The following is a 16,120-nucleotide window of genomic DNA, read 5'->3' on the forward strand; positions in this document are numbered from 1 at the left end:
TACAGGACGCATTTTGCCTATATTAGGATGATTAAATGGGCACTGTGACTATATTGGGTGCTCTCAAGGGATTGTTCAAGAAATAGAATGATTAATCTCATCCAGAGAAATCTAGCTTCGGGCGATCAATCATGAACAGCACGGGCAATAGCCATTCCGACAATATTTAAATGCATTTATACTGCACGAAACAATGCAGTCAACTTATCAACTGTCAGGCTGAAATTTGATTTGCTCAACATCCACTGTAATGTCCAGAAAACCTTTACTCTCTCCCATCTTGCTTGTTTGCCATGGTATTCCCTCTATCTTCACTCAAGTCCACATGGGGCAGACCACACTATCCATTATTGGGTCTCACTATCCTCTGCCAAATCACCCATTATCCATAATTACACAAAGAATGAACCAGTCTGAAAAGACAACTCAAAGGAGATGATGTCTATGATGTTCAGCGTTGGTTTTAAAAGCTGAAGAAAAATTACATGAGAGATTTTCTCAGATAAGCCCAAAAACGGAACACAAACTGTGTCAGAGGGAAAACACCACATAGACTGCAGTGGTCCAAGAAGGCAGCTCATCTTTTCAAGGGCAATTAGGGATGGGCAATAAACGCTAGCCTTGTCAGCAATGCCCACATCCCATGAAAGAGTAAAAAAAAATATTATGGTTGTTGCATTATATTCAAGGTCATGCATCGCAATGGAAACCTGAAAGGTGACAAGAAATTTCAACCGTACAGAATTTGCATGACAGCTATAGAATATACATAAATGTAGTTATTAACCCACCATAGAACCTCAGTTAAAAGCAGGCAGAGCCTGCAGAATATTGTACTGTCAATCAACGATGAGACCTTGTTAGGCTTTAACACATTGGAATTCCCAGATACAAGAATAGACAGATTTCAGCAATTACTCTGAATACCAAGGAAATTGACAAAAGTCTGGAATCAAACCAGATGAAATTACAACTGGTACAATTAGAATATTTCATGTGAAAAAGGAATAGCTCTTTAAAAATTTACGACACACCGGTTTCTTCCTCCTCCCCTCCACCACCCCTGCCAACTACTTTCAGATTCCAGTAAGCCCTCCCTTAATCAAAGCACGTACGTCTCCACCTCTCCATTCCTGCTGGACCTGTAGATCCCCACACTGCAGTCATCCTCCCTGCCCCCACACCCAAAAACTGAGAGAGGAAGAGTCATACGCGCTCGAAATGTTAACCCTGCATTTCTCTCCACGGATGCTGTTAGACCTGCTGAGTTTTTCCAGCATTTTCTGTTTTTGTCCCAAAAAACAATTGTTTTGTTATAAAATGTAGAAAATTCAATGTGGCCTTTGCACCACTTTTAACATTTGTTTTCTTAATTTATGAAAACATTAAACAATGCGTTTTAGAATGAAGTTTGAAATTAAATTTTATAGCAAACTATTAACTATTATATTGTTATAAACTTTGTAACCATCTTCAGCCAGAAGTGCTGAGTGGTTGATCCATTTTAGCCTCCACTCGAGGTTCCCTTCCCCACAGATGCCAGACTTCAATCAATTTTACCATCTTTATGTGACATAAAGAAAAGGTTGAGTGCACTACAGGAAAGTTTATGTGCCACACAAACATTTGAGCTGTAGGCTGAAGACCTGTGTTCCTAAACTAGCTGCACTCCTAGCAAAGCTCTCCCAGTACAGCTACAACACCAGCATCTCACTGAAAAAGTAAAGAATTGTCATACCTGTCTTGTCCACAAAAAGTAGGATAAATCCAAATGGTCAATTACTGCTCCATCAGTCTAATCTCAGTTATCAGCAAATAAATAGGAGGCATCATTGATAGTGCTATCAAACAACACTTACTCACCAATAACCTATTCACCGATACTCCATTTGAGTTCAGCCAGCACCACTCAGCTCCAGACTTCATTCCAATCTTGGTGCAAACATAGATGAAAGAACTGAACTCCAGAGGTGAATTAAGCGTGACTGCCTTTGACATCAAGGCAGCATTTGACCAAGGGTGACACCAAGGAGCCCCAGTAAAAGTGAAGTCAATCGCAATCAGGATGAAAACTCTCCGCTGCCCGGAGTTGCACCTAGCACAAAAGAAAATGGCTGTGGTTGTTGCAGCCCAAATTTCTCAGCCCCAGGACACTGGGGCAGGAATTCGTTGGGTCCCAGGCCCAACTATCTTCAGCTACTTCATCAATGACCTTCCCTCTATCTTAAGGTCAGAAGTAGAGATGGTCGCTAATGATGGTACAGTGTTCAGTTCCATTTGTAACTCCTCAGATAATGAAGCAGTCCATGCTCACATACAGCAAGACCCGATCCACGTTAAGACTTGGGCCAAGTAACTTTCATGTCACAGAAGTGCCAAACAATGACCATCACCAACAAGAGTATTAACCACGCCCCCTTTTTATACAATGGCATTGCCATTGCTGAATCACCCACCAGCAACATTCTGAGGGTTACCATTGGCCAGAAACTTAACTGGACTAGCCTCATAAATACTGCAGCTACGAGAGCAGGTCAGAGGCTGGAAATTCTGTGGTGAGTAATTCACCTTCTGATTCCCTAATGCCTAACCACCATCTACAAGGCACAAGTCAGGAGTGTGATGAAATGTTCTCCACTTGACTTAATGAACACAGCGCCAACATTTAAGAGATAGTGGCATAGTGGCAATGTCTCTAGACTAGTAATCCAGAGGCCCAAGCTAATGCTCTGAGGACACGAGCTCGATTCCCACCACAGCAACTGGAATTGAAAGCTAGCCATCAATAATCATGACTGTGAAACTATCATCGTAAAAACCCATCTGGTTCACTGATGTCCCTTAGGGAAGGAAATCTGTCTTCCTTACCTGGTCTGGCTGACATGTAGCTCCAGATCCACAGTAATGTGGTTGACTCTTAACAGCCCTCTGAAAAGGCCTAGTAAACCACGCATGCAGCCAGCTCTCTCTGCATACAGTTCAAGGGCAATTAGGGATGGACAACAAATGCTAGCTTGGCCAGGAATGCTGCAGTCACGGGTATTAGCGCCTCTTTAAAGATAATGAGGATTGGTTAACACATCGAAGACAGAGTCAGGATTAATGGGTCTTTTTCAGGCTGGAAAGACATAACTAGTGGAGTGCCACAAGGATCAATCTTCGGGCCTCAATTATTTACTATCTATATTAATGACTTGGAGGAGGGGGCAGAATATAATGTATCCAAATTTGCTGACGATACAAAAATAGGTGGGAGGGCATGTTGCAATGAACACATAAGGAGTCTGCAAGGGGATATAGACAGATTGAGTGGGCAAAAACTTGGCAAATGGAGTTTAATGTAGGAAAGTGCGAGGTCATGCACTTTGGTAGGAAGAATCAAAAGGCAGACTATTATTTAAATGGAGAGAGACTCCAAAAAGGTGCAGCACAGAGGGATCCGGGTGTTCTTGTGCATGATGAAATACAAAAGGTTAGTATGCAGGTGCAGCCAGTAATTAAGGTGGCAAATGGAATTTTGGCCTGTATTGCTAGGGGGTTGGAGTTTAAAAATAGGGAAGCCTTGTTACAACTCTGCAGGGTGTTGGTGAGGCCACACCTGGAGTACTGTGTACAGTTTTGGTCCCCGTATTTAAGAAAAGATATACTGCCATTGGATAAAAACAAAAAGCTAAAAGCTACTGCGGATGCTGGAAATCCAAAACAAAAACAGAATTACCTGGAAAAACTCAGCAGGTCTGGCAGCATCGGTGGAGAAGAAATCAGTCAACGTTTCGAGTCTTCATGACCCTTCGGCAGAACTGAAGCATAGTTAGGAGAAAGATGAAATATATATTTCATCTTTCTCCTAACTATGCTTCAGTTCTGCCGAAGGGTCATGAAGACTCGAAATTCTGACTGATTTCTTCTCCACCGATGCTGCCAGACCTGCTGAGTTTTTCCAGGTAATTCTGTTTTTGTTACTGCCATTGGAGGCAGTTCAAAAGAGATTCACTAGGCTGATTCCTGGGATAAAGGGGTTGACTTATCAAGAACGGCTAAACAGGTTAGGCCTTTATTCATTAATGAGGGGTGATCTTATTGAAACGTACAAGATTCTGAGGTGGTTGGACAGGGTAGATGTTGAGAAGATGTTTCCACCAGTGGGGGGATCTTGAACAAGGGGGACATAGTTTTAGAATAAGGGGACACTCATTTAAAACTGAGATGTAAAGGAATTTCTTCTCTTAGAGGGTAGTGAATGTCTGGAATTCTCTACCCACAGAGCTGTGTAGGCTAGATCACTGGAAGTATTTAAAGAGGAGGTAGACAGATTTTTGAAATATCGGGGAATTGAGGGCTACGAGGAGCTGGCACGAAAGAGGTGTTGAGGCCTGGAGCAGATCAGCCATGATCTTATGAATCGTGGAGCAGGCTTGAGGGGCCGAATGGCCTACTCCTGGTCCTATTTCTTATGTTCTCCCACTGTGGATGTCCTCACTTCTGGGAAAGACGGATCACCCGGCAAGTCAGCCTGCTACCCTCTGACGAAATATGCCATTGGACTTTTGATTCTGGACTTCGGATTCACTTGAAACCATAACACTTATTTTTATCATGGTCTTGCTCTATACCCCTTTCTTTCCCTTATCCCTCTCTTATTGTATGAGTGCAAAAAAGGGGTGTGTGTAAAATAAGCCAACCCTCTTATTTTACCTTATCTCGAGTTTCCTGTGGGGGTTATTTTTAATAGAGGATTGGATCACTCCAAACTGATGGGTTAGCAAAAACACACCACCACTTATCAGAAATCAAAAACACCTGTTTACAGACACGTAATGAGGGGAAAAAAATCAGGGCTGTTTAAATTAATCCCCCTCCAGTCTGTAACAATCATTAAAAAAACAAACATTTCAATAATGTCCCTTAGGAATGCAAACTTGCTGTCCTTATCCAGCCTACTCTTTATGGAACTCCAGTCCCGCACAAACATTGACTTTTAACTACTCTCTGAAGCGGCCTAGCAAAATACAGTTTTAGCAAATACCTTTAGTGATTTAAGATGGTGGCAGATGCCTACACTGCCTTCTTCATTCTAGGCGAGATATGCCTTCCTAACAATGCCAAAATCTAGAGAATTAACTTCAAAATATAAAAAAAAAATTAAAGGAAAAATGATAGTGGGGCTAAGAATGCATGGAGTTAAATTGGTTAGCTCCAAAACGAGCATATGGATTGCAATAATCAGTGAGCCCGCACTCATTGTGTTGAATGCAGACAACACGCAAAGTTCATGCTACCTCAATGTGTTGATTTGTGCATGCAGCCAGCTCTTCCTGCACTGGCGATTGGCTGCACAGATCATTACACATTCGAATGTCATTACTAACTTGCACTACTCAAAGGTGAGGTACATTGTAGCTGGTGCTGACAGTTGTTCTACAAGTGAATCTGATCTGAAAAGGTCTGAAGAATAGCTAACCATGGGAGTGCGTGGGCATCAGGTTTTCAGATGCTGCACTGGAGGTCTTGGAGGAGTTGGAAAGGAGGAAATCTCTCTTTTGTTCTCAGGAAGCCCTCAAGATACATGATGAGAAGGCTGTGGGAATATATAGCTGCAGAGGTCAATACCAGGAGCATGTAGTCCCAAGGATTTGGACATAGTGCCAGAATATGGTTAGCGATCTCTCATGATTGGTGCAGGATAGTGAATGCATCTTCAAGTGCCATATCCACCAACTCCACCTACAGCCTCAGCTATTGTTCAATTCATCACGCCCGCATCATTCAGCTATCAACAATCTCTAACAATCAGCATTCATATCTAACATTCCTATGCTTCACTTTACCCTCACACACTTAGCACTGTTGCAAGCCTCAAACCCAGATCACACAACTTGCACACACTTCCAGCTATTCAACTATGACTGCCACACCACCAAAAAGATTGCATGACTCTGACTGACACACTTCCTTTCCTCGTGCAGGAAAATGTGGTGCACAGCCAGAGGGCGAGATATGCCTGCATGTACTAACCCTCACAGAAAAGACACTGCTGTACTGAGATTGTGGCCATGGCAGGGTTGAAGCCATTGAAGGTGGCGGTACCCTCATACCTAATCCTTCTCTTCTCACCCGATAACCTCTTTTGACTTGCTAGCTTCTGATGATGTAAACATGTATTTCTTACTTTGGCCTCTTCCCTCATTGTAATCCAATCCATGTATCTTTTCATTTCAGATACCTATGAATTGCACCCTTCCCAGGCAGTAATGGAAGAGGAAGATGACATTGAAGACAAAGACATATTGTCACTCAATTTCACAGTTGCAGCCACCCAGCCCAAATTCACCTCATTTTCATACTAGCGGAGGATACAGAACAATTAATTATAGAAAAGGAATTACTTCTGACAAAATAAGTGGAACTCGAGTATAAGTCACCAGGAATGAGCCCTAGGTAGTTGAAAGTCAGAGGCACTGGTTACAAGTTTTCAATCATTAGATATGTAAATTGTCCATTGGACTGGAGAAATCAAGGGGTGGGAAGAGAGAGGATAAATTGGGTAACTGTCGGCCAGTTCATCAAATGTCAGTTTTGGGCAAACTCAGAGTCCTTAATTTGAGATAAAATTGCAAGTACAAAATAAAGCTTAAGCTAGCACAGATTGGTCTATGCCAAGTGTTTGACAAATGTCAATTTTGAGAAGAAATGACTGATTGGATAGAGGTCATTCAATATAAGTAGTGTATATGGATTTTCAAAACATATGTCTCACAAGAGGCTCATTAGCCACGTGACACAAGAGGAAATTTAGTAACGGATAGAAAATTAAATGAAAAGGAAGAAAGTAGGATGTTGCCCATATTAGGGAAAGGCTGCAAATAGTATCTCGCAGGATTCAATGCTGGTCCTCTTTTGTTCTCAGGTATACACAGCTAATTTGCCCTTGTATATAGGGAACAGAGTCTTGAAATTTGCTAATGACAAAAGTAGGAAGCTTGTAAATGAAGTTGACTTCAAGAAGCTTCAGGAAGACTAAAACAGTTAAGAAAAATGAACAGACAAGTGTTGCATTCAGTTTAGTGCAGGTACATGTGGGAGCAAGCAATGGGAATATACATTTCTTGGGAATACATGGAAAAATATATATTAACAGAGGCTGTGGAAAGCAAACAATTCCCTGAAAGGGCAAGTACGAAGAGATAAGCAATAATAAAGGCCATTAGAATTTTGGGTTTTATACACAGGGACATTGAATACAAAAGTAAATAAGATAAATATATACAAAACATTGGCTAGGCAACAGCTGGAGTATGGTCTGCTTTTGGAATCCCATTATAGAAAGGACAATAAAGCCATAGAGAGTGTACAACATAGTTCACCCAGGATGATGGCATGGTTGGAAACTATAATTATGAAGTGACACTTTACAAAATTGGGACTATTTCCACGATAGCAATTTAAAATAGTCTAAAATAGCTTAGGAGAAATATCTTTGACAAAAGGATGTTGGAACATGGATGCTATTCCACAGGCAGTGGATAAGTCAAAGACCTTAGCTCAAATTTCTTTTAAACATGCAATGTCTAAAGCTGAGAAAGATACAAGACTGTGAGGAAGAGCGCAAGACAGTAAAGATTAGGCTTTGACTGCTCCAGTTAAAAGCCAGCAGAGACAAAACATTGCCCATGTATTACAATCTTCTATGCTATTTCCAGTACAGTGGACAAGGAAATCAAGCTTTCACATTAATACCGTCCAACCCCCTTCTAAACCAGGACCTCCTATTAACTTAGGGCTTTTAATTCCAGCACTAAGGACTTGCTAGTCCATTACATGTTCAATATCATAACATTCTAATTGTGTTGTACATGTAGCAGTTTTTTATTTATTCATTCATGGGATAGAGGCATCGCTGGCTGGACCAGCATTTATTGTCCATCTCTACTTGCCCTTGAGAAGCAATTAAGGGGGAAGTAAATTCAATTACCTGGATTCAACAAGGAGCACTCGACCAGTAGGTCTAAAGGAAAGGCCAGTTTAGCAGCTCAGCATGCTCCAGGCTACCCGTGAATAACATCACAAGAGATCTATTGGTATCACAAATGACCAGAAAAATAGAAAAAAAAAACACTCTAGCTCCTTGAAAGCTGCAGGCGATTTCATTGGGAAACAGATGGTTTTGGGAAGCATGGAAATTAGATATTAATTATTGCAATTAGAAATTACGTCACCCACTGTACATTCATTGCTTTTTTATTTTGGAGTTGGAAAAGAGAGTTGAAAAGATTACAAGCAGCTGTGTTTGTATTTAAACGATAAGATAAAAAAATCCTTCAAAATTTAACTATGTATGAATGTGTCAGTTTGTGACTAACAGTCCTTCACGAAAAATTTATTTTTATTCATAGTCACTTGGCAGTACAGAACTTGAGTCTTGCTGAAAAAATGCTGTCAAAGCTTTTTGCCTTGCACTCATCAGGAGAGATTTGCAAGAACACCAAATTTCAAAGGGTACAAAAATTAATACTGCATGAAAAAAGGGCACTGATTGGTTGGCAAGTGGACTCTGACTGATAGAGGTATTACCATGAAGAATGCACCGAGGAACAGTTATCCCCCAAGCTTTTGTTTAAATTCAAACCAGGCAAATCGATTCTGATTGGTAGAGGCGTTGCAATAGGGAACAATTGTCTCGAAAGCTTTTGTTTACTTGAAAAAAGTGGAATGCCAGGGCACATTCTGTTTGCAAAGGACAGCGCCCCGCGTATGAATATATGTAGATTCTAGCATGCATAAGTGAGCCACATTGTGAGCCCAAATGAATTTTAAATTGGTTATGAGTGTAATTCTAAAGACAATCGCAGAATCTATCCATGTTCAGAGTTTTGAGCACGGGCTGGCTGGGGATGGTCAGTACTTTGCCTGCTGCGCACAGCCGAAGGGACATGCTGTTTGGCCTGTTCGACCAAGCACTGGGACAGGCAGCCTACGCGCCTGCCATCACACCGGCACTGAAATTCATACACCACATTGCTCATTGAACGGTTGTCTTTTTGGCTTGACAGAAGTATTCTGTTAGTGCAGAATACCTCTCACATTTCTACTACATGGTAGCGACGTGAAACTGCATGAAGCGTAAAAAATTTATTGCATTTTAATATTGAGTTTCATGACTGCTGTGCTGACAGACTAAAGCAGAAAAACTGAGAAAGCTGTGTTTTTATTAATTATTACTCTAATGTGAAAAGAATCCCCACCCCCACCATTCTTAACTTCTTGCCAGTGTTCCGTGATCTTATTCCACATCAGTGCTGCAGCTGTTATTTTACAGAAGAAGCTATTTACAACATATCAAAGTGTTGAACATTAAGTACATTTTTCAAGATTAGCTTTCTTAAGCATTCTTCTCATGAATCACATTTTCACTTTTATAACTGGATGGTCACATTTAAGCACATTTAGCAGAAGATTGATAACTTTAATTGTAAATACCAACTTTGATTCTGGAGCAATTTTACACATATACTCTACATTATTAACTTCCTTCAGATTGCATGCCTTCAACCAGCACAATTTCTAATCCTCCCATAATGTAACAGCTGAATTACTATGGTTTGATCATCTCCATGTCCTTTAATGGGGCAATAAAAATCTAATTCCTTTCAATTTTCTACGTGCCACATGTCCAAGCAACAGCCATCACTTCTTACTTTTCATGGCTACACACACCATCTTTATATGCTGCACTATTACTTGACCTCAAATGACTGCCCACATCTATCCCATTGCTTGTGTATTGAAAGAAGTGGGTTTTCTCTACATGACAAATGCTTCATTTGCCTTCAACAACTCTCAACAAAACATGATTACACCCAAGATTTCAATAATGCTGCCACATCTTTGAAGGAGTAACATGCACTGTGGATAAAGGGGAGCCTGCAGATATGCTGTACTTGAATTTCCAAAAGGAATTTGATAAGGTGCCACATCAAAGGTTATTGCAGGAAATATAAGCTCATGGTGTAGGGGATAACATATTAGCGTGGACAGAAGACTGGCTGGCAGAAAACAGAGTATGCATAAATGGGTCTTTTTCTGATTGGTAGGATATGACGAGTGAAGCCCCGCAGGGGTCTGTGCTGGGGCCTCAACTTCTTACAATTTATATAAATTACTTAGATGAGGGAGTGAAGGCATGATAGCTAAATTTGCAGATGACACAAAGATAGGTAGGAAAATGTGTTGTGAAGAGGCCATAAAGAGGTTGCAGACAGATAAGAAGGTTCAGTGACTGTGCAAAAATATGGCCAATGGAGTATAACATGGGAAAATGTGAAGTTGTTCACTTTGGCAAGAAGAATAAAAAAGCATAATATTACTTAAATGGAGAATGGCTGCAGAATTTCAAGCTGCAGAAGGATCTAGATGTTCTGGTGCATGAGTCACAAAACATTAGTATGCAGGTACGGCAAGTGATTAAGAAAGCTAATGGAATGCTATCCTTTATTACGAGAGGAATTGAACATAAAAGTAAGGAGTTATGCTTCAGTTATATAAGGCATTGGTGAGACCACATCTCGAATATTGTGTGCAGTTTTGGTCTCCTTATTTAAGGATGTAAATGCATTGGAGGCGGTTCAGAGGAGATTTACTAGGTCGACACCTGGAATGAGCGGGTTGTCTTATGACAAAAGGTTAGATAGACTAGACTTGTTCACTGGAGTTTAGAAGAGTGAGGGGTGATTTGATTGAAGCATGTAAGATCCTGAACGGTGTTGACAAGGTGGACATGAAAAGGATGTTTCTTCTTGTGCTTGAGTCCAGAATTAGGGGGCACTTAAAATTAGGGATTGCCCTTTTAAGACAGAGACGAGGAGAATTTTCTCTCAGAGAATTGCGCAACTTTGGAACTCTGCCTCAAAAGACGGTGGAGGCGGCAGCACTGAACATTTTTAAGGCGGAGGTAGATTGACTCCCTTGCCTAACACGAATCCAAGGTTATCAGTGGTAGATGGGGATCTGGAATTTGAAACACAAACAGATCAACCATGATCTTAATGAATGGCTAATCAGGCTCAAGGGGCTGAATGGCCTACTTCTGCTTCCATTTCGAACATTCCTATCTTATTCCTCCCCCTAAGCTTCACTATGGTGAAATTGAAACTGAACCTGAACATTTTCCACTTCAATTTCTTTCCCAGGACCTAAAATTATGTAACTTAACTCCTGCAATATTTCCTTCCTCCTACAATCTTCAAGACTTGAAAGCCAAAGCTTGCCTTAATTTAATTGCTGCTTACTGACTTATCTCAACATCTTTCATTCTTTTCAGACTTGATGGCATCCTTCATACAAGTCTTGGCCCTTACCCCCGGTTGCATCCAAAATTCTATTTCCCCAGTATAATGTGGCACTCTGTATCCACTGCTATGTTTGCAATCATGTAATTCCTCCCTTGTTTCATTTCCTTTCTGTCAATATCAATACTGGCCTGCAAAAGCTGTCAGGAAGCAAGGTAACAGGAGGTTTTACAAGTATAAGAGGGTGTGGGAGACACTACAAAAATTACTGTTTAAAACTGAAGTGGTGTCTGACTTTGTGGTGATGGTGGTGAATTCATAAAACCACTAAACTGTTCCTGAACCAGAGGTTAAACTTGTCTGTAATTCAGCAAATATCAGTTATCTTAAGGCGGCCTAGTATAGGAAGTGAACACACTGTATTGGTATAGGAAGCTTTCTGAATCCAGAATAGCAGGGGTGCTTTCATCTCTTCCCAACTCCCAGGCTGGGAGACTAAAGATAATGGCCCTTAAAATTCCATGGGAGTTCCATCAGTCAAAAGGGGGAGGGGGGGCACGAAGTGGGGTAAGTGAGAGTATGTGAGAGGGAGAATCCGCAGGGGCGAGAGGAATGACCCCATCCAAAGACTGGGAGAAAGATACCCTCCCTCTTCCCCCCACCTCCCCCCTTAGCCCACCCACCAACAGATAAGGGTGGCCGGGGGGGGTAGGGCAAGAGAAGTTCACAATCTGACTTGACAATTGGGTCTTCTAACAAAAACACTGCTACTGCAACCAATTAAAAGATGATCAGTTGACGTATCTGGATTGGTAACTGGTTTGAAAAAGATTTGTGTAGTAAGAAGAGCTATAAGCCTAAATCTTGAATTGTAACTGTTAGAACCATTTAAGAAGAAATTATTAGACTTTACTAGTTATTTACTTTGCTAGTTTGTGTGCCCAGTGAATAAAAAGTTGCATTTAAAACTAAGAATTGCACACAAGAAAAGATTTAAACAATTTGAAAAAAAAGTTACTTAAAAACATTTCCTTAAGTAGCCATAATTGTTTCTCATGTAAGACATTACAAGTAGCAGATGAGTGAATTACACAATGCATTACTTTTCTACCACATAATAGTACTGATTTGGCCAAGTTCCTTTCCCTTTAACTAGACAGCATGTTAATTTAACATGCAGGAAGACCAGGTCAGCCACTTACTAATATTAAACAATTTAAGATGACCTAACCCTACCCACAGTACTGCAAGAATTTCCTTTCTGTTCAGGTCTCCAACCTGCTTAAATAGTAAAAACAGTTAACAATCAGGGAGGTCTCAGTCAATCATGTGAGTTTGCATGTCAGAAACTTATTGCACAATTCTAGGTATGGATATGGCATTAAGGAGGGTCAAACAAGCAATTATAATTATGTAAAATACTGAATTAATAAGGCCTTAGAGGAAAAGCCATCATCAGAAACAGGAAAAATTAAGCCTCTGTTCATGTTCACATACTACATGAATCTTTCAATTTCACTAAAAATCTTGTACATTCATTGCTAAACATTTTGCCACTCTTTAAATATTGGATTTGTGGTTGTAACAAAATGGTTTTGCGGCTGTAAATGCAACCAAAATCTCTCTCCCTGGACAGAGAAATTATTATCCAAGTCTTATCCTAAATCAGGAAAAATTCCAGCCATAATAGCATACAATTAAAGAAAGGTTAATAATACTCACTATATTGGTGGAATTACTATCCACTGCTCCTAGTGTTCACATGGTTGATGGACCTAAAGAGACAAATGAGACATTGCATTACACAAAGGCTACTGAATAGGTAGTTACGCACAATCATCATCGAAGAGAAATTTTGAAAGCCAGGACCCTTTACTGTCAATGGTGAGAAAATATATGATCTTGAGGTACCTTGCACAGATCCAATGTACAAATATCAAATTAACTGCATTTGGACATTTAAATATATATATTTTCACTCAATGTGACTGACCAGTAGCAGCATACTTGACCTCTGCTAAATTTGCAGTATACAACCCGAATGATCCAATTAAGGATTTTTGTCGATGATGTAAAAAATGTTCGAAATTTTAAAAGTTTATTAGTTCAGCTAAGGTAACAGCAATTTTGAACTCTAGTTCGGACACATTTTTCCCATTCTCCATCCATCTCACCTTAATCCCTTTTCAGTTGTGATTTCCATTTCCTTCCTCCACTGATCATCATTTAATTTTGCTATTAGTCATTATGACAATGAAAATTTTTGGCAGCTGTGCCTTTAACTTCTAAGATCTTCAAAGCTGACTAGTTCTTAGGTTTACAGTGCCGAATGATAGCTGGGCATTAATGTTCACTTTCTCTGCTAAAATCACAAGTAAAATTCAGCATGATGTAAGCAAATGTAATTTTATTAAAATATTCAAAACATCACTTGTGAATGACTCCTACTACTATGCTCAGTAAACTGAAACATAACATACATAATTTACATAGGAATTGAAAAGTTAAAATGACTTTAAAACTATAAAGTAAATTTTCAAGTTTTAAAAATACTTGGTTAAAATGTATTCTTAAAAAGGTCCCTCCAGAATAATTTTAATGTTGCCCCTCCCGCCCCCTTCAGGACTCGAAAAAGAAAAAAAAAACAATTGTAGTATCCCACCAACCCAGCTAATCTATCTCCACTTGTTGACTCTGGATTAGATGGTATGCTTATTACATCTGTTCCCAGACAAAACACTTTCTCGAAAATAGGGTCAGGCTGCTGATGGGCGCGATAACAGCCGCAGTGAGTTCAACTATTGATGTTTCAACATAGTGAGTCTGACAGTAGCACAGAATAGTTGTTGCATTTCTGCAGGGGGAATTGGCAGTTTCATTATAAATTTGATGTTTCACATCATTCACACAAGCAATTCGAAAGAAAAATTTGCCGCCTTTTTTAAAAACCATAGTAAAATTTACATTCTCACCTGACTAGAATAAACATTTTAGGGCACAATTATGCCGATGATCACAAGGTATTCTACAAATAACTTGATTATTGTCAAAGAAACTTGCGGAAATTGATGCCATACAGGTCTCACATGCTCTCATTTACCAGGAAGCACCAAACGAAAAAGGGAACATGCTGTTTAATTACCAGAAATCGCCTGCAATTAAAAGAAGCCCTCACCACTCCACCACATTTATTGCAAAACAGGTGATGAGCTTCTGTGCAAATCTAGAACACGGCAACTTTTCACATCAACTGTGGGATCTTTAAGGTTTCAGGTGATTTGGCAGACAGCCTTCATAGCTATCTCAGTAGATCGGACTTCATGACTTCGATTTGTTATACCAAATTGACATTCAAGTTTTCATTTTAAACAGAGAGAGGAAGTTTCAAGCACTTTCCAGAGACTAGATTAGAAATTCTGGATGGCGGTTAAAAATCACCTAATTTAAGTCAAGTAAAGTGATTGACTCATGAAGGGAAGTGGGTTTAAACTGTATCATTACAGAAAGGTAGGTTGTAATGATTGGATAACTTAGCTCAGTCATAACTGCTATTTGTAACCACTACGTACTGTAAAAAAAAACAGTTCATTAGTTCATATATTTTAAATCAGTACAATTTTAAAAGGGGGTGCAGGAACTTGAGACACCCGGGGCTGTATGTACACAATTTTATTTTGCTATATAAAGGAAAATTCATTTACGTAGGAAAAAGAATAATGGATTGAGCAAGACCACCCCCCCGCCCCCACCACCCCCCCCTCCCCCACTCAACCCCGCACCCCCCACCCCCTCCTCCAGTGATTATTGGAGGGTTGTGTGTGCAGAAGGGAGAACTACTCAGCATGGACTTTTCCAAATCTTAAGAGCAGAGAAAGCTCAGGCAAGATTTGATAGAGGTGTTCAAAATCATGAAGGGTTTTGCTAGAGTAAATAAGGGGAAACTTTCCAGTGGTAGAGTGGTCAGTGGTCAGTAACCTGAGGAGACAGGTCTAAGGTAACTGGCTGAAGAACCAGAGGTGGCAAGAGGATGGTGGAAGCAGATTTAAGGTAACTTTTAAAAGGGAAATGGATAAATACTTGAAAGGGAAAAATTTGCAGATGTGTGGAGAAAGAGTTGGGAAATGGAACGGATTAGAAAGCTCTTTCAAAAAGCCAGCACAGGCACAATGGGATGAATGGCCTCCTTCTCAGCTGTATCAGTCTAAGATCTATGGACTTTCTATCAAGCTTCATCTCCCCTAACGTTTGGTTGGTCTGTCATCCAAGAGACTTAAGAAACATATGTCAAAAGAAGCAGACATCAAACTCAAATTACAAGGGGGGAATTTTCTTTTACACTTCCTTCCCCCAGATTAAACAACAATTGAAGCACATTTAGGAAGGTATATTTCAAGTCCCTTAAGATAAAGACACTCAGAGCACTTGTGGAAGAGGCTAATGGCATCGAATCCAGGATGGTATCTATGGCTGACCAAATTTATAATGGTAGCCCACAATTCATATTTTAAAAAGCAATCAAGAAAGTCCAACTAACTGATGAACAGAAACAAACAGTAGAGAACCAGAATAAACAGAGAGATTGGTAAGGTAATAGAAAGTGACTTCACTTCTGGTATGACCTTCCTTTTTATGATAAATTTAATTAGCATTTACAATAGTGGGAATAGAGTTAATTTACTTTAGTATCACTTAAATGCGTAAGCATCAAAAAGTTTAATTCTGTACTCCTGACCAAATAATTTAAAGCACCTGCATCCTCCTTGGCACTCTTCTTTGAAGCCTCATTTGTATCTGTATACTTTTAAAAGGGTTCAATGTATCAATATTCCTTCCTA

At 40.0% G+C, this 16,120-nt stretch overlaps 1 protein-coding gene across 5 annotated transcripts in view; it reads right to left on the reverse strand.

Moving 5' to 3' along the window:
• The window catches only part of ptpdc1a (protein tyrosine phosphatase domain containing 1a), a 148,426-nt gene that overhangs the window by 91,296 nt on the left and 41,010 nt on the right, over positions 1 to 16,120 (reverse strand). For all 5 annotated transcript variants that reach the window (XM_078543469.1, XM_078543471.1, XM_078543470.1 and 2 more), the window contains one exon: positions 13,008 to 13,060. The gene's annotated coding sequence lies outside the window, so the exon portion shown is untranslated. The remainder of the gene's footprint in view (positions 1 to 13,007; positions 13,061 to 16,120) is intronic.

This window comes from Cetorhinus maximus, chromosome 6 (genome assembly GCF_964194155.1).
Source record: "Cetorhinus maximus chromosome 6, sCetMax3.hap1.1, whole genome shotgun sequence".
In the NCBI taxonomy this organism is placed as follows: domain Eukaryota; kingdom Metazoa; phylum Chordata; class Chondrichthyes; order Lamniformes; family Cetorhinidae; genus Cetorhinus; species Cetorhinus maximus.